At 43.8% G+C, this 25,077-nt stretch overlaps 1 pseudogene across 1 annotated transcript in view; it reads left to right on the forward strand.

Moving 5' to 3' along the window:
• LOC106593315 (cytochrome P450 2K1-like) overlaps window positions 1-25,077 on the forward strand; it is a 49,263-nt pseudogene that overhangs the window by 16,546 nt on the left and 7,640 nt on the right. The window contains exon 6 of the transcript XR_014392609.1: window positions 22,282-22,423. The product of XR_014392609.1 is annotated as a cytochrome P450 2K1-like (transcript). The remainder of the gene's footprint in view (window positions 1-22,281; window positions 22,424-25,077) is intronic.

Here is a 25,077-nt window from a genome sequence, read left to right on the forward strand (position 1 = left end):
AGAGATAGATGAGTTGGGTTGAGGATAGCTGAAGGATGGGATTAAAAACAAACAAAATATTACTATTTTAAAATACATTGTGTCCATAAAATGTATATAGTATGTACTGTATAAACTGGAAGTAGAAGCCTAAGTGTTGTTGTCCATTAGTTGACTCCAATTAGGGGAGGGGTGGTAGGGTTAGGGGAAATAATAAAGGAAAATGTATTTCAAAAAGCTCTCTCGCTCACTTGCTCTCTCGCGCTCTCTCTCATATAAACTACTTGTCAAAAGTTTTAGTCCTACTCATTCAAGGGTTTTCTTCATTTTTACTATTTTCTACATTGTAAAAATGATAGTGAAGAGATCAAAACTATGAAATAACACATATGGAATCATGTAGTAACCAAAAGTGTTAAACAAATCAAAATATATTTTATATTTGAGATTCTTCAAATAGCCACCCTTTGCCTTGATGATAGCTTTGCACACTCTTGGCATTTTCTCAACCAGCTTCTGTCACACCCTGATCTTTCACCTGTCTTTGTGCTTGTCTCCACCCCCCCTCCAGGTGTCACCCATCTTCCCTAATATCCCCTGTGTATTTATACCTGTGTTCTCTGTTTGTCTATTGCCAGTTTGTTTTATTAATTCATACCTACCAGAGTTTTCCCCCTTGCTCCTATCCTGTCTATAGTGCCTGTTATCTAGTTTTCCCGGTTTTCACCTTTCTACCTGCCCTGGCCCTGTCTGCCATCCTGTACCTTTGCCCCGCTACTCTGGATTACCAACCTCTGCCTGACCTGACTCTGATCCTGCCTGCCGTCCTGTACCTTTTCATGCTCGTGTTCGAATTAATAAACTTTTGTTACTTCGACATTGTTTGCACCTGGGTCTTACCTTCAAACGTGATAGTACGAACTGGCCATGACTGACCCAGCAGCCCCGGGCCAGCTGTGCAACGCCATCTCCTCCCAAGGAGCCACCATCGATAGGCACAAGGAATTGCTTGGTGGCCTTATGGAGGGGGTCCAAATGCTGTCTGAACGCCATGACAGGGCGTTGGACATGTTGCTGGAGAAATTACACGGGTTGTCTGGGAGGCAGCCTACTACGGCGGTAACCCCACAGCACCTCAGTAACTCAGCTGGGAGTAGCGCCGTCTCATCGGTCACTCCACCTTCTCGGGAGCCCCGCTTACCTCCTCCAGAACGCTTTTAATGGAGAGCCGAGCACCTGTCGGGGGTCTCTGGCTCAGTGTGCCCTCATTTTCCAGCTTCAGCCCTCCTCCTTCCCCTCGGACCGCTCCAAGATAGCCTACCTCATCAAGCTGTTGTCCGGGAGGGCTCTCACCTGGGCTACTGCTGTATGGGAACAACAGCCGGCCATATTCGCTAGTCTGGAGGGGTTCATGGGAGAAGTGAAAAAGGTTTTTGATTCACCGTTTTCCGAAAGAGAGGCTGCCCGGAAGTTAATTCAGCTTCGGCATGACTCCCGCAGTGTGGCAGATTATGCGGTGAATTTCCGCACATTGGCTGCGGAGAGTGCTTGGAACCAGGAAGCACTGTTCGATATGTTCCTGCACGGTGTCTCGGAGGAGGTCAAGGACGAGCTTGCTGCTCAGGAGTTACCTACGGATCTCGATTCCCTCATCGCTTTGACCACCCGAATCGATGGGTGATTACGGGAATGACGGAGGGAGAGAGAATTTGAGCCTCCGAGTCATCCTGGAAGCCCCCGACGGTCTCGTTGCCAAGAGAACCCGAGGCTTACCTACCGACCTACCCCGGGAGTTGCCGAAGACGGCTGATTCGCCGCATCCCGAGCATAGGCAATTAGGCAGAGCTGGGCTTGCCTTGCTCACACCCCTTTTCATGCCATTCTGCTGTGGGGAGACCAGTCCAAATCTCTCCGGGTCCTCATCATCACTGACCATTTCGAATCCCACCGTACCTTCTCCGCTGTGCAATCCGGTTTCCGAGCCGGTCACGGGTGCACCTCAGCCAGGCTCAAGGTACTAAATGATATCATAACTGGCATCGATAAAAGACAGTACTGTGCAGCCGTCTTCATCGACCTGGCCAAGGCTTTCGACTTTGTCAATCACCGTATTCTTATCGGCAGACTCAATAGCCTTGGTTTTTCTAACAACTGCCTCGCCTGGTTCACCAACTACTTTGCAGACAGAGTTCAGTGTGTCAAATTGGAGGGCATGTTGTCCGGACCTCTGGCAGTCTCTATGGGGGTACCACAGGGTTCAATTCTCGGGCCGACTGTTTTGTCTGTATATATCAATGATGTCGCTATTGCTGCGGGCGATTCCCTGATCCACCTCTACGCAGACGACACCATTCTGTATACTTCTGGCCCTTCCTTGGACACTGTGCTAACTAACCTCCAAACGAGCTTCAATGCCATACAACACTCCTTCCGTGGCCTCCAACTGCTCTTAAACACTAGTAAAACCAAATGCATGCTTTTCAACCGTTCGCTGCCCGCACCCGCCCGCCCGACTAGCATCACCACCCTGGACGGTTCCGACCTAGAATATGTGGAACACTACAAATACCTAGGTGTATGGTTAGACTGTAAACTCTCCTTCCAGACTCATATTAAACATCTCCAATCCAAAATCAAATCTAGAATCGGCTTTCTATTTCGCAACAAAGCCTCCTTCACTCACGCCGCAAAACTTACACTAGTAAAACTGACTATCCTACCGATCCTCGACTTCGGCGATATCATCAACAAAATAGCTCCCAATACTCTACTCAGCAAACTGGATGCAGTCTATCACAATGCCATCCGTTTTGTTACCAAATCACCTTATACCACCCACCACTGCGACCTGTATGCTCTAGTCGGCTGGCCCTCGCTACATATTCGTTGCCAGACCCACTGGCTCCAGGTCATCTATAAGTCTATGCTTGGTAAAGCTCCACCTTATCTCAGTTCACTGGTCATGATAACAACACTCACCCGTAGCACACGTTCCAGCAGGTATATCTCACTGATCATCCCCAAAGCCAACACCTCATTTGGCCGCCTTTCATTCCAGTTCTCTGCTGCCAGTGACTGGAACGAATTGCAAAAATTGCTGAAGTTGGAGACTTATTTACCTCACCAACTTTAAACATCAGCTATCTGAGCAGCTAACCGATCGCTGCAGCTGTACATAGTCCATCTGTACATTGCCCACCCTATCTACCTACCTCATCCCCTTACTGTTTTTATTTTATTTACTTTTCTGCTCTTTTGCACACCTGTATCTCTACATGCACATCATCATATGCTCATTTATCACCCCAGTGTTAATCTGCTAAATTGTAAATATTTGCTCCTATGGCCTATTTATTGCCTACCTCCTCATGCCTTTTGCACACACTGTATATAGACTTTCTTTTTTCTACTGTATCATTGACTTGTTTATTGTGTTATTGGCCTGTTTATTGTTTACTCCATGTGTAACTCTGTGTTGTTGTCTGTGTCACACTACTTTGCTTTATCTTGGCCAGGTCGCAGTTGTAAATGAGAACTTGTTCTCAACTTGCTTACCTGGTTAAATAAAGGTGAAAGAAAAAAAAGAAAAAAAAATTGACTCTGGGGCCAATGAGAGATTTTTGGACGCTATCCTGGCTTCCGAGCTGAACATCCCCACTCAGCCCCTCTTCATTCCCATGGATGTTAGAGCCCTGGACGGGTGCTCTATAGGCCAGGTCACACACAATACCATTCCCATCCACCTACAGGTGACAGGGAATCACAGCGACAAGATGCAATTTCTGCTCATCAAGTCTCCTCAGATTCCCATAGTTTTGGGATTCTCCTGGCTCCAGCGACACAATCCCCTCATCAACTGGTATACTGGTGCCATCATGGGCTGGAGTCCATTCTGCCACACACATTTCCTGAAGTCAGCGCAACCTGCCATGGGACGTCTTCCTGGGGGCTCGGAAGGTGCCCCGGACCACTCCACTATTCCCGCGGAGTACCAGGACCTCCGGGAGGTGTTCAGCAAGGCCCGGGCCACTTCGCTTCCGCCGCACCGACCCTATGACTGTGGGATTGACCTTCTCCCGAGCACCACACCGCTCCGGGGATGGCTGTACTCTCTGTCGGGACCAGAGACCAAGGCTATGGAGACTTACATTGGGGACTCCCTAGCTACAGTATTCATCCGTCCCGCTTCATCTCACACCGGCACAGGGTTCTTCGTCGTGGAGAAAAAGGAAAAGACCCTGCGCCCATGCATTGACTACCAGAGACTTAATTACATTACTGTGAAGAACAGTTACCTGCTACCACTCATTTCCTCTGCCTTCGAGCCCCTCCAGAGGGCCACTGTTCTTTCCAAGCTGGATCTACGGAATGCCTACCACCTGGTGCGGGTACGAGAGGGGGACGGGTGGAAGACCGCCTTCAACACGGCCAGCGGCCACTATGAGTGTTCCAGGCACTGGTAAATGATGATCTCAGCGACATGTTGAACTGGTTTGTCTTCGTCTACATTGATGACATCCTCGTCTTCCCCCGCTCCCCCCAAGAACACGTACTCCACGTCAGACAGCTTCTTCAACGCTTTCTGGAGAATCAGCTGTTTGTGAAGGCGGAAAAGTGCGAATTCCATCATTCCACCATCCCCTTTCTGGGTTACATCATCGCTGCTGGGAGTGTCCAGATGGATCCCAGGAAGGTGAGAGTGATGGTGGATTGGCCTCAGCCTACGTCCAGGGTGCAGCTGCAATGGGTCTTACCTTCAAACGTGATAGCTTCACCTGGAATGCTTTTCCAACAGTCTTGGAGGTCCCACATATGCTGAGCACTTGTTAGCTGCTTTTCCTTAACTCTGTGGTCCGACTCATCCCAAACCATCTCAATTTGGTTGAGGCTGGGTGACTGTGGAGGCCAGGTCATCTGATGCAGCACTCCATCACTCTCCTTCTTGGTAAAATAGCCCTTACACAGCTTGGAGGTGTGCTGGGTCATTGTCCTGTTGAAAAACAAATGATAGTCCCACTAAGCCAAAACCAGATGGGATGGTGTATCGCTGCAGAATGCTGTGGTAGCCATGCTGGTTGTGTGCCTTGAATTCGAAATAAATCAGTGTCACCAGCAAAGTTCGCCCACACCATAACATATTCTCCTCCATGCTTTACAGTGGGAAATACACATGCGGAGATCAACCGTTCATCCACACCGTGTCTCACAAAGACACGGCGGTTGGAACCAAAAATCTACAATTTGGACTCCAGACCAAAGGACAAAGTTCCAACTTTATTGCTTGTGTTTCTTGGCCCAAACAAGTCTCTTATTCATGTCCTTTAGTAGTGGTTTCTTTGCAGCAATTTGACCATGAAGGCTTCATTCACAGTCTTCTCTGAACAGTTCATGTTGAGATGTGTCTGTTACTTGAACTCTGTGAAGCATTTATTTGGGCTGCAATTTCTGAGGCTAGTAACTCTAATGAACTTATCCTCTGCAGTAGAGGTAACTCTGGGTCTTCCATTCCTGTGGGCATCCTCATGAGAGCCTGTTTCATCATAGCGCTTGATGTTTTTGCGACTGCACTGAAATTTTCCGTATTGACTGACCTTCATGTCTTAAAGTAATGATGGACTGTAGTTTCTTTGCTTTTTTGAGCTGTTCTTGCATAATATGGACTTGGTCTTTTACCAAATAGGGCTATCTTCTGTATACCCCCTACCTTGTCACAACACAACTGTTCAAACGCATTAAGAAGGAAATTAATTCCACAAATGAACTTTTAAGAAGGCACACCAGTTAATTGAAATACATTTCAGGTGACTACCTCCATGAAGCCGGTTGAGAAAATGCCAAGAGTATGCAAAGCTGTCATCCAGGCAAAGGGTGGCTATTTGAAGAATCTCAAATATAAAATATATTTTGATTTGTTTAATACTTTTTTGGTTACTACAGTTGTGGCCAAAAGTTTTGAGAATGACACAAATATAAATTTTCACAAAGTCTGCTGCCTCAGTTTGTATGATGGCAATTTGCATATACTCCAGAGTGTTATGAAGAGTGATCAGATGAATTGCAATTAAATGCAAAGTCCCTCTTTGCCATGCAAATGAACTGAATCCCCCAAAAAACATTTCCACTGCATTTCAGCCCTGCCACAAAAGGACCAGCTGACATCATGTCAGTGATTCTCTCATTAACACAGGTGTGAGTGTTGACGAGGACAAGGCTGGAGATTCCTCTGTCATGCTGATTGAGTTCAAATAACAGACTGGAAGCTTCAAAAGGAGGGTGGTGCTTGGAATCATTGTTCTTCCTCTGTCAACCACGGTTACCTGCAAGGAAACATGTACCATCATCATTGCTTTGCACAAAAAGGGCTTCATAGGCAAGGATATTGCTGTCAGTAAGATTGCACCTAAATCAACCTAATAACACAGCCATGAATAAAGAATGGTACCAACACATCCTCCAAGAGCAACTTCTCCCAACCATCCAGGAACAGTTTGGTGACGAACAATACCTTTTCCAGCATGATGGAGCACCTTCCCATAAGGTAAAAGTGATAACTAAGTGGCTCAGGGAACAAAACATCGATATTTTGGGTCCATGGCCAGGAAACTCCCCAGACCTTAATCCCATTGAGAACTTGTGGTCATTCCTCAAGAGGCAGGTGGACAAATAAAAATCCACAAATTCTGACAAACTCCAAGCATTGATTATGCAAGAATGGGCTGCCATCAGGCAGGATGTGGCCCAGAAGTTAATTGACAGCATTCCAGGGAGGATTGCAGAGGTCTTGAAAAAGAATGGTCAACACTGCAAATATTGACTCTTTGCATCAACTTCATGTAATTGTCAATAAAAGCCTTTGACACTTATGAAATGCTTCTAATTATACTTCAGTAGTCCATAGTAACAACTGACAAAAATATCTAAATACACTGAAGCAGCAAACTTTGAAAATTAATATTTGTGTCATTCTCAAAACCTTTGACCACGACTGTACAGGATTTCATGTGTTATTTCATCGATTTGATGTCTTCACGATTAAAATAGTAAAAATAAAGAAAAACCCTTGAATGAGTATGTGTTGTAAAACTTTTGAGGGGTGTGTGTGTGTGTGTGTATATATAAACAGTTGAAGTCGGAAGTTTACATACACTTAGGTTGAAGTCATTAAACCACTCCACAAATTTCTTGTTAACAAACTATAGTTTTGCATGACACAAGTAATTTTTCCAACAATTGTTTACAGACAGATTATTTCACTTATAAATACCTGCATCACAATTCAAGTGGGTCAGAAGTTTACATACACTAAGTTGACTGTGCCTTTAAACAGCTTGGAAAATTCCAGAAAATTATGTCATTGCTTTAGAAGCTTCTGATAGGCTAATTGACATCATTTGAGTCAATTGGAGGTGTACCTGTGGATGTATTTTAAGGCCTACCTTCAAACTCAGTGCCTCTTTGCTTGACATCATGGGAAAATCAAAAGAAATCAGCCAAGTTGTCAGAAAAAAAATTGTAGACCTCCACAAGTCTGGTTCATCCTTGGGAGCAATTTCCAAACGCCTGAAGGTACCACGTTCATCTGTACAAACAATAGTACGTAAGTATAAACACCATGGGACCACGCAGCCGTCATTCTGCTCAGGAAAGAGACGCGTTCTGTGTCCTAGAGATGAACGTACTTTGGCGTGAAAAGTGCAATTCAATCCCAGAACAATAGCAAAGGACCTTGTGAATAAGCTGGTGGAAACAGATACAAAAGTATCTATATCCACAGTAAAACGATTCCTATATCGACATAACCTGACAGGCCGCTCAGCAAGGAAGAAGGCACTGCTCCAAAACTGCCATAAAAAAGCCAGACTACGGTTTGCAACTGCACATGGGGACAAAGATTGTGCTTTTTGGAGAAATGTCCTCTGGTCTGATGAAACAAAAATAGAACTGTTTGGCCATAATGACCATCGTTATGTTTGGAGGAAAAAGAGGGGGGCTTGCAAGCCAAAGAACACCATCCCAACCATGAAGCACGTGGGTGGCAGCATCGTGTTGTGGGGGTGCTTTCTTGCAGGAGGGTCTGATGTACTTCGCAAAATAGATGGCATCATGAGGAAGGAAAATGATGTGGCTATATTGAAGCAACATCTCAAGACATCAGTCAGGAAGTTAAAGCTTTGTCGCAAATGGGTCTTCCAAATGGACAATGACCCCAAACATACTTCCAAAGTTGTGTCAAAATGGCTTAAGGACAACAAAGTCAAGATATTGGAGTGGCCATCACAAAGCCCTGACCTCAATCCCGTAGAACATTTGTTGGCAGAACTGAAAAGCATGTGCGAGCAAGGAGGCCTACAAACCTGATTCAGTTACACCAGCTCTGTCAGGAGGAATGGGCCAAAATTCACCCAACTTATTGTGGGAAGCTTGTGGAAGGCTACCCAAAACTTTTGACCCAAGTTAAACAATTTAAAGGCAGTGCTACCAAATACTAATTGAGTGTATGTAAACTTCTGACCCACTGGGAATGTGATGAAAGAAATTAAAAGTTGAAATAAATCATTATCTCTAGTATTATTCTGACATTTCACATTCTTAAAATAAAGTGGTGATCATAACTGACCTAAGACAGGGAATTTTTACTCGGATTAAATGTCAGGAATTTTGAAAAACTGAGTTTAAATGTATTTGGCTAAGGTGTATGTAAACTTCTGACTTCAACTGTGTGTGTGTGTGTGTGTGTGTGTGTGTGTGTGTGTGTGTGTATAATATATACTGCTCAAAAAAGTAAAGGGAACACTTAAACAACACATCCTAGATCTGAATGAAAGATATAATCTTATTAAATACTTTTTTCTTTACATAGTTGAATGTGCTGACAACAAAATCACACAAAAATAATCAATGGAAATCCAATTTATCAACCCATGGAGGTTTGGATTTGGAGTCACACTCAAAAGTAAAGTGGAAAACCACACTACAGGCTGATCCAACTTTGATGTAATGTCCTTAAAACAAGTCAAATTGAGGCTCAGTAGTGTGTGTGGCCTCCACGTGCCTGTATGACCTCCCTAAAACGCCTGGGCATGCTCCTGATGAGGTGGCGGATGGTCTCCTGAGGGATCTCCTCCCAGACCTGGACTAAAGCATCCGCCAACTCCTGGACAGTCTGTGGTGCAACGTGGCGATGGTGGATGGAGCGAGACATGATGTCCCAGATGTGCTCAATTGGATTCAGGTCTGGGGAACGGGCGGGCCAGTCCATAGCATCAATGCCTTCCTCTTGCAGGAACTACTGACACACTCCAGCCACATGAGGTCTAGCATTGTCTTGCATTAGGAGGAACCCAGGGCCAACCGCACCAGCATATGGTCTCACAAGGGGTCTGAGGATCTCATCTCGGTACCTAATGGCAGTCAGGCTACCTCTGGCGAGCACATGGAGGGCTGTGTGGACCCCCAAAGAAATGCCACCCCACACCATGACTGACCCACCGCCAAACCGGTCATGCTGGACGATGTTGCAGGCAGGAGAACGTTCTCCACGGCGTCTCCAGACTCTGTCACGTCTGTCACGTGCTCAGTGTGAACCTGCTTTCATCTGTGAAGAGCACAGGGAGCCAGTGGCGAATTTGCCAATCTTGGTGTTCTCTGGCAAATGCCAAACGTCCTGCACGGTGTTGGGCTGTAAGCACAACCCCCACCTGTGGACGTCGGGCCCTTATACCACCCTCATGGAGTCTGTTTCTGACCGTTTGAGCAGACACATGCACATTTGTGGCCTGCTGGAGGTCATTTTGCAGGGCTCTGGCAGTACTTCTCCTGCTCCTCCTTGCACAAAGGCGGAGGTAGCGGTCCTGCTGCTGGGTTGTTGCCCTCCTACGGCCTCCTCCACGTCTCCTGATGTACTGGCCTGTCTCCTGGTAGCGCCTCCATGCTCTGGACACTACGCTGACAGACACAGCAAACCTTCTTGCCACAGCTCACATTGATGTGCCATCCTGGATGAGCTTCACTACCTGAGCCACTTGTATGGGTTGTAGACTCCGTCTCATGCTACCACTAGAGTGAAAGCACCGCCAGCATTCAAAAGTGACCAAAACATCAGCCAGGAAGCATAGGAACTGAGAAGTGGTCTGTCGTCCCCACCTGCAGAACCACTCCTTTATTGGGGGTGTCTTGTTAATTGCCTATAATTTCCACCTGTTGTCTATTCCATTTGCACAACAGCATGTGAATTTTATTGTCAATCAGTGTTGCTTTCTAAGTGGACTTCTTGATTTCACAGAAGTGTGATTGACTTGGAGTTACATTGTGTTGTTAAAGTGTTCCCTTTATTTTTTTGAGCAGTGTATATATATATATATATATATATATATATATATATATATATATCTCAATCAGTGCATTCGGAAAGTATTCCCCTCCCCTTTATCACATTTTGTGACGTTACAGCCTTATTCTAAAATGGATTACATGTATTTTTTCCCCTGATCAATCTACACACAATACCCCACAATGACAAAGTGAAAACAGGTTTTTAGAAATGTTAACAAGTGTATTAAGATTTTAAAACAGATACCTTATTTACATAAGTATTTAGACCCTTACTAAGTCCACCTGTGGTAAATTCAATTGATTTGACATGATTTGGGGAGCCACACACCTGTCTATATAAGGTCCCACAGCTGACAGTTCATGTCAGAGCAAAAACCAAGCCATGAGGTCAAAGGAATTGTCCGTAGAGCTCCGAGACAGGATTGTGTCGAGGCACATATCTGGGGAAGGGTACTAAAACATTTGTAAAGCATTGAAGGTTCCCAAGAACACAGTGGCCTCCATCATTCTTAAATGGAAGAAGTTTGAAACCACCAAGACTCTTCCTAGAGCTGGCCGCCCAGACAAACTGAGCATTCTGGGGAGAAGGGCCTTGGTCAGGGAGGTGACCAAGAACCCGATGGTTACTGACGGAGCTCCAGAGTTTCTCTGTGGAGATGGGAGAATCTTCCAGAAGGACAATTATCTTTGCAGCACTCTACCAATTAGGCCTTTATGGTAGAGTGGCCAGATGGAAGCCACTCCTCAATAAAAGGCACAATAGCCCTCTCGGAGTTTGCCAAAAGGCACCTAAAGGACCGTCAGACCATGAGAAACAAGATTCTCTGGTCTGATGATACCAAGATTTAACTCTTTGGCCTGAATGCCAAGCATCACATCTGGACGAAACCTGGCACCATCCCTATGGTGAAGCGTGGTGGCAGCATCATGCTGTGGGGATCAAATCAAATCAAATTTATTTATATAGCCCTTCTTACATCAGCTGATATCTCAAAGTGCTGTACAGAAACCCAGCCTAAAACCCCAAACAGCAAGCAATGCAGGTGTAGAAGCACGGTGGCTAGGAAAAACTCCCTAGAAAGGCCAAAACCTAGGAAGAAACCTAGAGATGAACCAGGCTATGAGGGGTGGCCAGTCCTCTTCTGGCTGTGCCGGGTGGAGATTATAACAGAACATGGCCAAGATGTTCATAAATAACCAGCATGGTCAAATAATAATAATCATAGTAGTTGTCGAGGGTGCAACAAGTCAGCAACTCAAGGGTAAGTGTCAGTTGGCTTTTTCATAGCCCATCTTTGAGAGTATCTCTACCGCTCTACAGCAGGTCTGGGACAGGTAGCACGTCCGGTGAACAGGTCAGGGTTCCATAGCCGCAGGCAGAACAGTTGAAACTGGAGCAGCAGCACGGCTAGGTGGACTGGGGACAGCAAGGAGTCATCATGCCAGGTAGTCCTGAGGCATGGTCCTAGGGCTCAGGTCCTCCAAGAGAGAGAAAGAGAGAAAGAAAGAAAGAAAGAAAGAAAGAATTAGAGGGAGCATATTTAAATTCACACAGGACACCGGATAAGACAAGAGAAATACTCCAGATGTAACAGACTGACCCTAGCCCCCCGACACATAAACTACTGCAGCATAAATACTGGAGGGGTCAGGAGACACTGTGGCCCCATCCGATGATACTCCCGGACAGGGCCAAACAGGCAGGATATAACCCCACCCACGTTGCCAAAGCACAGCCCCCACACCACTAGAGGGATATCTCCAACCACCAACTTACCATCCTGAGACAAGGCTGAGTATAGCCCACAAAGATCTCCGACACGGCACAACCCAAGGGGGGGCGCCAACCCAGACAGGATGACCACGTCAGTGACTCAACCCACTCAAGTGACGCACCCCTCCTAGGGAAGGCATGGAAGAACACCAGTAAGCCAGTGACTCAGCCCCTGTAATAGGGTTAGAGGCAGAGAATCCCAGTGGAGAGAGGGGAACCGGCCAGGCAGAGACAGCAAGGGCGGTTCGTTGCTCCAGAGCCTTTCCGTTCACCTTCAAACTCCTGGGCCAGACTACACTTAATCATAGGACCTACTGAAGAGATGAGTCTTCAGTAAAGACTTAAAGGTTGAGACTGAGTCAGCGTCTCTCACATGAGTAGGCAGACCATTCCATAAAAATGGAGCTCTATAGGAGAAAGCCCTGTCTCCAGCTGTTTGCTTAGAAATTCTAGGGACAATTAGGAGGCCTGCGTCTTGTGACCGTAGCGTACGTGTAGATACGTACGGCAGGACCAAATCGGAAAGATAGGTATGAGCAAGCCCATGTAATGCTTTGTAGGTTAGCAGTAAAACCTTGAAATCAGCCCTTGCCTTAACCTGTTAGGGCTAGGGGGCAGTATTGACACGGCTGGATAAAAAACGTACCCGATTTAATCTGGTTACTACTCCTGCCCAGTAACTAGAATATGCATATAATTATTGGCTTTGGATAGAAAACACTCCAAAGTTTCTAAAACTGTTTGAATGGTGTCTGTGAGTATAACAGAACTCAAATGGCAGGTCAAAACCTGAGAAGATTCTGTACAGGAAGTACCCTGTCTGACCATTTCTTGGCCTTCTTTGCCATCTCTATCCATTACAAAGGATCTCTGCTGTTACATGACACTTCCTACGGCTGCCATAGGCTCTCAGAAGGCGGCAAAATGCTGAATCGTGGCTTTGCAGGCTCTGGCTGAAAAAAAGTAGCGCGTTTGGGTAGTGGCTGGTTACAGTACTGTGAGACTCAGGCTCGTGCCCGCGTCGACCGAAAGCTTTGTTTTCTTTCCTCTGTTTACCTAAACGGAGATTCCCGGTCAGAATATTATCGCTTTTTTACGAGAAAAATGGCATAAAAATGGATTTTAAACAGTGGTTGACATGCTTCGAAGTACGGTAATGGAATATTTAGAATTCTTTTGTCACGAATTGCGCCATGCTCGTAACCCTGATTTACCATTTCGGATAGTGTCTGGAACGCACGAACAAAACGCCGCTATTTGGATATAACGATGGATTATTTTGGACCAAACCAACATTTGTTATTGAAGTAGCAGGCCTGGGAGTGCATTCTGACGAAGACAACAAAGGTAATCAAACTTTTGTAATAGTAAATCTGACTTAGGTCAGGGCTAAACTTGGTCAGTGTCTAAATGGCTAGCCGTGATGGCTGGGCTATCTACTGAGAATATTGCAAAATGTGCTTTCACCGAAAAGCTATTTTAAAATCGGACACCTCGATTGCACAAAGGAGTTCTGTATCTATAATTCTTAAAATAATTGTTGTGTTTTTTGTGAACGTTTATCGTGAGTAATTTAGTAAATTGTTAGTAAATTCCCCAGAAGTTTGCGGGGGGTATGCTAGTTCTGAACGTCACATGCTAATGTAAAAAGCTGGTTTTTGATATAAATATGAACTTGATTGAACAAAACATGCATGTATTGTATAACATAATGTCCTAGGATTGTCATCTGATGAAGATCATCAAAGGTTAGTGCTGCATTTAGCTGTCTTCTGGGTTTATGTGACATTATATGCTAGCTTGAAAAATGGGTGTCTGATTATTTCTGGCTGTGTACTCTGCTGACATAATCTAATGTTTTGCTTTCGTTGTAAAGCCTTTTTGAAATCGGACAGTGTGGTTAGATTAACGAGAGTCTTGTCTTTAAAATGCTGTAAAATAGTCATATGTTTGAGAAATTGAAGTAATAGCATTTCTAAGGTATTTGAAAATCGCGCCACGGGATTCAACTGGCTGTTACGTAGGTGGGACGAATTCATCCCGCCTAGCCCAGAGAGGTTAACTTCCCTGGGCTAGCTTGCCTCCCACCTAGTCAACAGCCAGTGGAATCGCGTGGCGCGAAATACAAATACAGTACGGCAAAAAAGTATTTAGTCAGCCACCAATTGTGCAAGTTCTCCCACTTAAAACGATGAGAGCGACCTGTAATTTTCATCATAGGTACACTTCAACTATGACAGACAAAATGAGAAAAAAAAACAGAAAATCACATTGTAGGATTTTTAATGAATTTATTTGCAAATTATGGTGGAAAATAAGTATTTGGTCAATAACAAAAGTTTCTCAATACTTTGTTATATACCCTTTGTTGGCAATGACACAGGTCAAACCTTTTCTGTAAGTCTTCACAAGGTTTTCACACACTGTTGCTGGTATTTTGGCCCATTCCTCCATGCAGATCTCCTCTAGAGCAGTGATGTTTTGGGGCTGTCGCTGGGCAACACGGACTTTCAACTCCCTCCAAAGATTTTCTATGGGGTTGAGATCTGGAGACTGGCTAGGCCACTCCAGGACCTTGAAATGCTTCTTACGAAACCACTCCTTTGTTGCCCAGGCGGTGTGTTTGGGATCATTGTCATGCTGAAAGACCCAGTCACATTTCATCTTCAATGCCCTTGCTGATGGAAGGAGGTTTTCACTCAAAATCTCACGATACATGGCCCCATTCATTCTTTCCTTCACACGGATCAGTCGTCCTGGTCCCTTTGCAGAAAAACAGCCCCAAAGCATGATGTTTCCACCCCCATGCTTCACAGTAGGTATGGTGTTCTTTGGATGTAACTCAGCATTCTTTGTCCTCCAAACACGACGAGTTGAGTTTTTACCAAAAAGTTCTATTTTGGTTTCATCTGACCATATGACATTCTCCCAATCCTCTTCTGGATCATCCAAATGCTCTCTAGCAAACTTCAGACGGGCCTGGACATGTACTGGCTTAAGCAGGGGGACACGTCTGGCACTGCAGGATTTGAGTCCCTGGCGGCGTAGTGTGTTACTGATGGTAGGCTTTGTTACTTTGGTCCCAGCTCTCTGCAGGTCATTCACTAGGTCCCCCCGTGTGGTTCTGGGATTTTTGCTCACCGTTCTTGTGATCATTTTGACCCCACGGGGTGAGATCTTGCGTGGAGCCCCAGATCGAGGGAGATTATCAATGGTCTTGTATGTCTTCCATTTCCTAATAATTGCTCCCACAGTTGATTTCTTCAAACCAAGCTGCTTACCTATTGCAGATTCAGTCTTCCCAGCCTGGTGCAGGTCTACAATTTTGTTTCTGGTGTCCTTTGACAGCTCTTTGGTCTTGGCCATAGTGGAGTTTGGAGTGTGACTGTTTGATGTTGTGGACAGGTGTCTTTTATACTGTTAACAAGTTCAAACAGGTGCCATTAATACAGGTAACGAGTGGAGGACAGAGGAGCCTCTTAAAGAAGAAGTTACAGGTCTGTGAGAGCCAGAAATCTTGTTTGTTTGTAGGTGACCAAATACTTATTTTCCACCATAATTTGCAAATAAATTCATTAAAAATCCTACAATGTGATTTTCAGGATTTTTTTTTCAGGCCTCTCTCATCTTTTTAAGTGGGAGAACTTGCACAATTGGTGGCTGACTAAATACTTTTTTGCCCCACTGTACCTCAAAAATGCTATAACTTCTCAAATTTCTCAAACATATGATTATTTTACACCATTTTAAAGACAAGACTCTCGTTAATCTAACCACATTGTCCGATTTCAAAAAGGCTTTACAGCGAAAGCAAAACATTAGATTATGTCACACAGCCATTTTCAAAGCAAGCATATATGTCACAAAAACCAAAACCACAGCTAAAGGCAGCACTAACCTTTGATGATCTTCATCAGATGACACTCCTAGGACATTATGCTATACAATACATGCATGTTTTGTTCAATCAAGTTCATATTTATATCAAAAAACAGCTTTTTACATTAGCATGTGATGTTCAGAACTAGCATACCCACCGCAAACCTCCGGTGAATTTACTAAATTACTCACGATAAACGTTCACAAAATACATAACAATTATTTTAAGAATTATAGATACAGAACTCCTTTATGCAATCGCGGTGTCAGATTTTAAAATAGATTTTTGGCAAAGCACATTTTGCAATATTCTGAGAACATAGCCCGGCCATCACGGCTAGCTAATTTGACACCCACCAAGTTTGGCCCTCACCAATCTCAGATTTACTATAAGAAAAATTGGATTAGCTTTGCTGTTCTTTGTCAGAATGCACTCCCAGGACTTCTACTTCAACAACAAATGTTGTTTTGGTTCCAAATAATCCATAGTTATATCCAAATAGCTCCGTTTTGTTCGTGCGTTCAAGTCACTATCCGAAGGGTGACACGCGAGCGCATTTCTGGACAAAAAAATTCAAAATATTCCATTACCGTACTTCGAAGCATGTCAAACGCTGTTTAAAATCAGCTAATTTTCTCGTAAAATAGCGATAATATTCCAACCGGGCGACGTTGTATTCATTCAAAGGCTGAAAGAAAAAAATTGAGAATTCTCATGAACGCGCATCTCCAGTGTCACTGTTTCCAGCCTGACCACTAATAAATACTCCTGCTGTTCTTCGCCCAGAGACAGGAGACACGTCATTCCACTTTCTGGCGCCTTCTGAGAGCCAATGGAAGCCTTAGAAAATGGCACGTTACAGCAGAGATGCTGTATTTTTGATAGAGATGCAACAGAAGGATAACAAATTGTCAGACAGGGCACTTCCTGTATGGAATCTTCTCAGGTTTTGGCCTGCCATATGAGTTCTGTTATACTCACAGACACTATTCAAACAGTTTTAGAAACTTTAGAGTGTTTTCTATCAAAATCTACTAATTATATGCATATTCTCGTTTCTGGGCAAGAGTAGTAACCAGTTTAAATCGCATTCGTTTTTTTATCCGGCCGTGCAAATACTGCCCCCAAGAGGTAAAGTACGGTAATGGAATATTTAGATTTTTTTTGTCACAAAATGCGCTCGCGCGTTACCCTTCGGATAGTGACCTGAATGCACGAACAAAATGGAGGTATTTGTATATACCTATGGATTATTTGGAACCAAAACAACATTTGTTGTTGAAGTAGAAGTCCTGGGAGTGCATTCTGACAAAGAACAGCAAAGCTAATCCAATTTTTCTAATAGTAATTCTGAGTTTAGGTTGCCCCAAACTTGGTGGGTGTCAAATTAGCTAGCCTGTGATGGCCGAGCTATGTACTCAGAATATTGCAAAATGTGCTTTCGCCGAAAAGCTATTTTAAAATCTGACATAGCGTTTGCATAAAGGAGTTCTGTATCTATAATTCTTAAAATAATTGTTATGTATTTTGTCAACGTTTATCATGAGTAATTTAGTAAATTCACCGGAAGTTTTCGGTGGGTATGTTAGTTCTGAACATCACATGCTAATGTAAAAAGCTGTTTTTTGATATAAATATGAACTTGATTGAACAAAACATGCATGTATTGTATAACATAATGTCCTAGGACTGTCATCTGATGAAGATCATCAAAGGTTAGTGCTGCATTTAGCTGTGGTTTTGGTTTTTGTGACATATATGCTTGCTTTGAAAATGGCTGTGTGATTATTTTTGGCAGTGTACTCTCCTGACATAATCTAATGTTTTGTTTTCGCTGTAAAGCCTTATTGAAATCGGACAACGTGGTTAGATTAACGAGAGTCTTATCTTTAAAATGGTGTAAAATAGTCATATGTTTGAGAAATTGAAGTTATAGCATTTTTGAGGTATTTGTATTTCGCGCCACGCGATTCCACTGGCTGTTGACTAGGGTGGGACGCAAACATCCCACTGGCCCAGAGAGGTTAAAGAAAAAAATAAGCAAACACGTTTGGTGGTCGCCAAAAGGCATGTGGGAGACTCCCCAAATATATGGAAGAAGGTACTCTGGTCAGATAAAATGTAGCTTTTTGGCCATCAAGGAAAACGCTATGTCTGGCGCAAACCCAACATCTCTCATCACCCCGAGAACACCATCCCCACAGTGAAGCATGGTGGTGGCAGCATCATGCTGTTGGGATGTTTTTCATCGGCAGGGACTTTGAATCTGGTCAGAATGGAAGGAATGATAGATGGCGCTAAATACAGGGAAATTCTTGAGGGAAACCTTTTTCAGGCTTCCAGAGATTTGAGACTGGGATGGAGGTTCACCTTCCAGCAGCACAATGACCCTAAGCATACGGCTAAAGCAACACTCGAGTGGTTTAAGGGGAAACATTTAAATGTTTTGGAATGGCCTAGTCAAAGCTCAGACCTCAATCCAATTGTGAATCTGTGGTATGACTTAAAGATTGCTGTACACCAGCGGAACCCATCCAACTTGAAGGAGCTGGAGCAGTTTTGCCCTGAAGAATGGGAAAAAATCCCAGTTGCTAGATGTGCCAAGCTTATAGAGACATACCCCAAGAGATTTGCAGCTGTAATTGCTGCAAAAGGTGGCTGTACAAAGTATTGACTTTGGGGGGGTGAATAGTTATGCACACTCAAGTTCAGTTTTTTTATCTTAATTCTTGTTTGTTTCACGAAAAATATTTTGCATCTTCAAAGCGGTAGACGTTGTGTAAATTAAATTATACAGACCCGCCCAAAATCTATTTTAATCCCAGGTTTTAAGGCAACAAAATAGGAAATATATCAAGAGGGTGAATACTTTCGCAAGCCACTGTAAATCAAATCAAAGTTTATTTGTCACGTGTGCCGAATACAACAGGTGTAGACCTTACAGTGAAATGCTTACTTACAGGCTCCAACCAACAGTGCAATTTCTAAGTAAAAAATGGTATTCGGTGAACAATAGATAAGTAAAGAAATAAAAAAACAACAGAAAAAAACAACAATATAAAAGACAGTGAAAAATAACAGTTGCGAGGCAATATACAGTAGCGAGGCAATATACAGGCACCGGTTAGTCGGGCTGATTGAGGTAGTATGTACATGTAGGTATGGTTAAATTGACTATGCATATGATAAACAGAGAGTAGCAGTAGCGTAAAAGAGGGGTTGGCGGGTGATGGGTGGCGGGACACAATGCAGATAGTTCGGGTAGCCAATGTGAGGGGGCACTGGTTCGTCGGGCTAATTGAGGTAGTATGTACATGAATGTATAGTTAAAGTGACTGTGCATATATGATAAACAGAGAGTAGCAGCAGCGTAAAAGAGGGGTTGAGGGTGCGGGGTACACAATGCAAATAGTCCGGGTAGCCATTTGATTACCTGTTCAGAAGTCTTATAGCTTGGGGATAAAAAACTGTTGAGAAGCATTTTGGTCCTAGACTTGGCACGCCGGTACAGCTTGCCATGCGGTAGTAGAGAGAACAGTCTATGACTGGGGTGGCTGGGGTCTTTGACAATTTTTAGGGCCCTCTGACACCGCCTGGTGTAGAGGTCCTGGATGGCAGGCAGCTTAGCCCCAGTGATGTACTGGGCAGTATGCATTACCCTCTGTAGTGCCTTGCGGTCGGAGGCCAAGCAGTTTCCGTACCAGGCAGTGATGCAACCTGTCAGGATGCTCTCGATGTTGCAGCTGTAGAAACCTTTTGAGGATCTGAGGACCCATGCCAAATCTTTTTAGTTTCCTGAGGGGGGGAATAGGCTTTGTTGTGCCCTCTTCACGACTGTCTTGGTGTGTGTGGACCATTCTAGTTTGTTGGTGATGTGGACACCAAGGAACTTGAAGCTCTCAACCTGTTCCACTACAGCCCCGTCGATGAGAATGGGGGCATGCTCGGTCCTCCTTTTCCTGTAGTCCGCAATAATCTCCTTAGTCTTGGTTACGTTGAGGGATAGGTTGTTATTCTGGCACCACCCGGCCAAGTCTCTGACCTCCTCTCTGTAGGCTGTCTCGTCATTGTCGGTGATCAGGCCTACCATTGTTTCGTCATCTGCAAACTTAATGATGGTGTTGGAGTCGTGCCAGGCCACGCAGTCGTGGGTGAACAGAGAGTACAGGAGGGGACTGAGCACACACCCCTGAGGGGCTCCAGTGTTGAGGATCAGCGTGGCCTGGATGTGTTGCTACCTACCCTCACCACCTGGGGGTGGCCCAACAGTAAGTCCAGGATCCAGTTGCGGAGGGAGGTATTTAGTCCCAGGATCCTTAGCTTAGTGATGATCTTTGAGGGTACTATGGTGTTGAACGCTGAGCTGTAGTCAATGAATAGCATTCTCACGTAGGTGTTCCTTTTGTCCAGGTGGGAAAGGGCTACGTGTCTGTAGTCATTTAGGCAGGTTGCCTTAGTGTTCTTGGGCACAGGGACTATGGTGGTCTGCTTGAAACATGTTGGTATTACAGACTCAATCAGGGACATGTTGAAAATGTCAGTGAAAACATCTGCCAGTTGGTCAGCACATGCCCGGAGCACACGTCTTGGTAATCCCTCTGGCCCTGCAGCCTTGTGAATGTTGACGTGTTTAAAGGTCTTACTCACGTCAGCTACAGAGAGCGTGATCACACAGTCGTCCGGAACAGCTGATGCTATCATGCATGCCTCAGTGTTGCTTGCCTCGAAACAAGCATAGAAGTAATTTAGCTCGTCTGGTAGGCTCGTGTCACTGGGCAGCTCGCGGCTGTGCTTCCCTTTGTAGTCTGTAATAGTTTGCAAGCCCTGCCAAATAAGACGCGCAGCGGAGCCGGTGTAGTACGAATGAATCTCAGCCCTGCAAATGTGATATTTCCATTTTCTATTTTATTATAAATGTGTAAAAATGTCTAAACCTGTTTTTGCTTTGTCATTATGGGGTATTGTTTGTAGATTGAGGAAGAAAATGAATGTAATCAATTTTACAATTATGCTGTAAAAAAAAACAAAATGAGGAAAAAGTCAAGGGATCTGAATACTTTCCGAATGCACTGTACATTTTTACAAAAACAATATGGGGGTTTGGAAATGATGCTGACATTTACATTGATAGATTGTAGCTTCCATCTGCAATATTAAAGCTGATCTACCCCCCAGAAATAAAACATGTTAATTCTTTGAATGAATAACATCTAGGGATTTAGTGGACATTGAGAAATGCGTAAATGGCCCATGTGATAGAGAATGGAGAAAATATAGGAGAGATTGTTCTGAAATCGCATTGGGCCCAGGCTGCAATACATTGACTGTACAAAACACTAGGAACATCTTCCTAATATTGAGTTGCACCCCTTTTTGCCATCAGAACAGCCTCAATTCGTTGGGGGTATGGACTCTACAAGGTGTCAAGTATTCCACAGGGATGCTGGCCCATGTTGACTAGAATGCTTCCCACAGTTGTGTCAAGTTGCCTGGATGTCCTTTGGGTCGTGGACCATTCTTGATACACATGGAAAAATGTTGAGTGTGGAAAAACCCAGCAGCGTTGCAGTTCTTGACACTCAAACTGGTGCGCCTGGCACCTATTATCATACCCGATTCAAAGACACTTACATCTTTTGTCTTGCCCATTCACCCTCTGAATGGTACACATACACAATCCATGTCTCAAGGCTTAAAATGTTTTATTTAACCTGTCTCCTCCCCTTCTACACTGATTTTGAAGTGGATTTAACAAGTGACATCAATAAGGGATCATAGCTTTCAACTGGATTTATCTGGTCAGTCTATGTACGGCTTCCCCAACTGGCAGCCCGCAGACCGAATTTGGCCCGCGGGTGGTTTTATTTGGTTAGAACTATTATTATTATAATTTTTTTTTTTTACAAAAGGCTGTAAACACTAGGAAATCTGCTCCAACTGATTTTTAATTTTGTAAATCTGTTCCCAAGTATTCCCATGCATAATAGAGAGACCCGTGTGATCGTCTACAAATGTAAGAAAGGTTTGAGAGAAAAAAATTGGCCCGCGGGTGAAACTAGTTGATGATCCCTGGTCTAATCCATGGAAACAGCATTTGTTCCTAATGTTTTGTATACTCAGTGTATGTGTTCTGGAGGCTGCAGCTAAGACTGCTACATCATGTATGTAAAATGTGTGTAGAAGTTACATGTAAAAACACATTTTTGAAAGCAAATTTTTGACCTTCGAAAAAGAATGCAAAGACTGCTAGACCATGACTTTTGAGGGGAAAACAAATCATTTCTCCCCTTTAAAATGCTTTTTCTGTATGTTTAAGGAATCTGGCAACAAGAACTCTCACTACCATGACAAAAACCTGATATCCTCTGTGGGCAACCTGTTTTCTGCTGGTACAGACACCACAGGGACAACCCTAAGCTGGATTTTGATGCTAATGGCCAAGTACCCCTTTATACAGGGTAAGCATCAATGAGCACACAGACACACACCTTTGTACAGACATTGCAAGTGATTGTAGTAATGCAAGACAATCAAGGTGTTACTTGCTGTAAACATTTCCAAATTGCCCACTTGAACCACAGACCAGTTTATAGTTTGTTTCAAATGCTTAAACACTGTGAATGAAGCTGTAATCTACATGAATGTAACTAAATGTGTTGAAGTGACGACATTTCAACCAGATTTTCTCATTGGGATAACCTACATGTGTAAGGCAGCCAAGTGATTGATTGATAGATAGATAGATAGATAGATAGATAGATAGATAGATAGATAGATAGATAGATAGATAGATAGAATGGTGTTGTACTATCTATCTATGGTGTGGTATTTATGTGGTAATAAAGTTTACCGTAGCCATAGAGGACAACAGGTTCTTAACTTGGGAGGGAGAGCAGTGGAGCAAATACCTGGAAGGAGACAGTGATTGGAGTAGAATACACAATTATAATATGTATTATTAGAACAGAAAGATAAATAAAAAAAGAGTCCCATATATTGTCTGCAAAAAGTCTAAAGAAAGATTCTCAGAAAATTACACTTGCAAAAACATCCTTCAATGTTGAACAGATAATGCACTTTCCCCATCCTCCAACTTGACCTCCCCACCCTCCAGCTTGGACAGGTGTATATTGTTTGTGTGCAGCTTTTCCTTATTTGCGTATAATAATTTTTTGGAACATCGTTTTAGATTTTCAAGACACAGAACTCAGTGCCATTTTTCAGAACACTAAATGCATTTTTAAAATGTACACTGACCAAAAATATAAACGCAACAATTTCACAGAGTTTACTGAAGTTCAGTTCATTTTCGGAAATAAGTACATTTAAATAAATTCATTAGGGCCTAATCTATGGATTTCACATGACTGGGAATACAGTTATGCATCTGTTGGTCAGAGAGACCTTTAGAAAAAGGTAGCGGTGTGGATCAGAATACCAGTCAGTATCTGGTGAGACCACTATTTGCCTCATGCAGTGCGACACTTCTCATTCGCAGAGAGTTGATCAGGCTGTTGATTGTGGAATGTTGTCCTACTCCTCTTCAATGACTGTGCGAAGTTTCTGGATATTGGCAGGAACTGGAACACGCTGTCGTACACGTCGATCCAGAGCATCCCAAACATGCTCAAAGTGTGACATGTCTGGTGAGTATGCAGGCCATGGAAGAACTGGGACATTTTCAGCTTCCTGGAATTGTGTACAGATCCTTGCGACATGGGGCCGTGCATTGTCATGCTGAAACGTGAGGTGATGGCGGCAGATGAATGGCACGACAATGGTCTCAGGATCTCGTCATGGTATCTCTGTGCATTCAAATTGACATCAATAAAATGCAATTGTGTTCGTTGTCCGTAGCTTATACCTGTCCATACCATTGCCCCATGGTGGCGGTGGGGTTCTCTGTTCACAATGTTGACATCAGCAAACTGCTCACCCACACAAAGCCCACACTGTCTGCCATCTGACCGGTACAGTTGAAACCGGATTCACCCGTGAAGAGCAAACTTCTCCAGGGTACCAGTGGCCATCGAAAGTGAGCATTTGGATTTTTGTTCAGTGTAGTTGCCTTCTCAAAACAGCCAATACATTAATTCAAATCAAATTTTATTGGTCACATACACGTGTTTAGCAGATGTTATTGCGGGTGTAGCGAAATGCTTGTGCTTCTAGCTCTGACAGTGCAGTAATCTCTAACAAGTGATATCTAACAGTTTCACAACATACATTTGAAGTCAGAAGTTTACATACACTTAGGTTGGAGTCATTAAAACTCGTTTTCAACCACTCCACAAATGTCTTAACAAAATATAGTTTTGGCAAGTCGGTTAGGACATCTACTTTGTGCATGACACAAGTCATTTTTCCAACAACACTTTACAGAAATTATTTCACTTAGAATTCACTGTATCACAATTCCAGTGGGTCAGAAGTTTACATACACTAAGTTGACTGTGCCTTTAAACAGCTTGGAAAATTCCAGAAAATGTCATTGCTTTAGAAACTTCTGATAGGCTAACTGACATCATTTGAGTCAATTGGAGGTGCATTTGTGGATGTATTTCAAGGCCTACCTTCAAACTCAGTGCCTACCTTCAAACTCAGTGCCTCCTTGCTTGTCATCATGGGAAAATCAAAAGAAATCAGCCAAGACCTCAGAAAAAGAATTGTAGACCTCCACAAGTCTGGTTCATCCTTGGGAGCAATTTCCAAACGCCTGAAGGTACCACGTTCATCTGTACAAACAATAGTACGCAAGTTAACACCATAGGACCACTCAGCCGTCATACCGCTTAGCAAGGAGACGCGTTCTGTCTCCTAGAGGTGAATGTACTTTTGGTGTGAAACGAGCAAATCAATCCCAGAACAACAGCAAAGGACCTTGTGAAGATGCTGGAGGAAACAGGTACAAAAGTATCTATATCCACAGTAAAACAAGTCCTATATTGACATAACCTGACAGGCCGCTCAGCAAGAAAGAAGCCACTGCTCCAAAACCGCCATTAAAAAAGCCAGACTATGGTTTGCAACTACACATGGGGACAAAGATCGTACTTTTTGGAGAAATGTCCTCTGGTCTGATGAAACAAAAATAGAACTGTTTGGCCATAAT

This window comes from Salmo salar, chromosome 06 (assembly GCF_965601325.2).
Source record: "Salmo salar chromosome 06, fSalSal1, whole genome shotgun sequence".
Lineage (NCBI taxonomy): Eukaryota > Metazoa > Chordata > Actinopteri > Salmoniformes > Salmonidae > Salmo > Salmo salar.